Here is a 1793-nt window from a genome sequence, read left to right as displayed (position 1 = left end):
TGACTCATAGGTAGAGGACTGCTGCTCTAAACAAGTTTATGAAGTTCCTACATTATAAACAAACAAGACAAACACTTTCCCAGGGAAAAACCAAACCAACAAAAAAATAAATAAAATGGGAGATTCAAATAATTGATAGAATTTTGTATAAAGAAGATGAGTCATACATCACCCTGAATGCTTGAAGATGCTGTTGTTGAAGACAAGTGCTGTACATTTATTTTAAAAAAAACCCCTACAGTATTGTTACTTTAATAAGGGAAAGGTATCACAATACAGCAGAGGGATTTGAACTAGAACACACTGAAAACATGAGGTGGGAGGGAGGAAGAGAGGTTACTTTGTGCAGTAACTGGAGTTTTGAGATGTGTCCCCCATAGGTGCACCACTGCTGGTAGGCTTACGCTTTTGATTGGAGATTTTTGGTAGCAGTGCTTGTTTGACCCAGGCATGTGCCCTGTACAGCCTCATGAACTGCACTAAGCATAGATAGGGCTTTTGTGGGCAAACTGTCCCCTTCTCCACTGTAGAGTCGGACAGAGGAAACACCAAAGCAGAGGGGAAGGAAGATGAAAGTGGAGCACCCCTAGGGGAACACATTTTGAAATACTCCACGAGATTGATATTGCACAAGGTATGTAACCTCTCTTTCCTCAAGTAGCGTCCCTATGCATGTTCCATTGCAGACAACACTCAACAAAAGGAGGGAACTTTGCAGACAAGGCTGCATTTTGAACAACAGCATCTGATCAAAAGAAATGAATGCCCATGTAGTGCTTGGAGAATGTGTGTGTTAAAGACCAAGTTGCAGCCCTGCAGATCTCAACAAATGGGACATTTTTGAGTCATGCTGTACAGGTAGAAAGATACCTTGGGGAGTGGGCCAGTACCCTAGGGGGAGATTGTAAATTGGAGATTCATACCAAGAAATAATACATTCAGAAATTGACCTAGAGTGGGCTCTGAGGTTTTGTTAACTCAAAGGCTAAAGGTTTCTCAATGTCATGAACATTTTCCATGGGAAGGAAAGCTCTGACTGATTCTGCATTAAGAGCAGGGTATACTGACTCTCTCCTCTGCACCAGCCTCAGAGTGGGTCTCTTGGGCTACGTCTACACTGGCCCCTTTTCCGGAAGGGGCATGTAAATTTCACCAGTCGTCGTAGGGAAATCCGCGGGGGATTTAAATATCCCCCGCGGCATTTAAATAAAAATGTCCGCCGCTTTTTTCCAGCTTTTAAAAAAGCCGGAAAAGAGCGTCTACACTGGCCCCGATCCTCCGGAAAAAGTGCCCTTTTCCGGAGGGTCTTATTCCTACTTCAAAGTAGGAACTTCAAAGTAGGAATAAGACCCTCCGGAAAAGGGCACTTTTTCTGGAGGATCGGGGCCAGTGTAGACGCTCTTTTCCGGCTTTTTTAAAAGCCGGAAAAAAGCGGCGGACATTTTTATTTAAATGCCGCGGTGGATATTTAAATCCCCCGCGGATTTCCCTACGACGACTGGTGAAATTTACATGCCCCTTCCGGAAAAGGGGCCAGTGTAGACGTAGCCTTGATATAGAGCTGCAGTCCTAGCCTGCAAAACAAAGATGTGGCTGTCTTCATGGCAGAGAACTTCTTGTAAGACCAGCCCTCAAGAAGTCAGTCATCAAGGTACGGAAATGCAATTATCCCACGATGTCAAGATAAGCCATGTCCATCCCAATACCACTAAACTTGTTTGCTTGCAGGTATATACATCCCAGTGGACCTTCAGGTGACACTGAAATCATTTAAAGTGTGTAAGGGTTCATCA

The sequence above is a fragment of the Pelodiscus sinensis genome, chromosome 1, assembly GCF_049634645.1.
Source record: "Pelodiscus sinensis isolate JC-2024 chromosome 1, ASM4963464v1, whole genome shotgun sequence".
Lineage (NCBI taxonomy): Eukaryota > Metazoa > Chordata > Testudines > Trionychidae > Pelodiscus > Pelodiscus sinensis.
The sequence above is the reverse complement of the archived record's forward strand: the minus strand, read 5'-3'. Positions refer to the sequence as shown.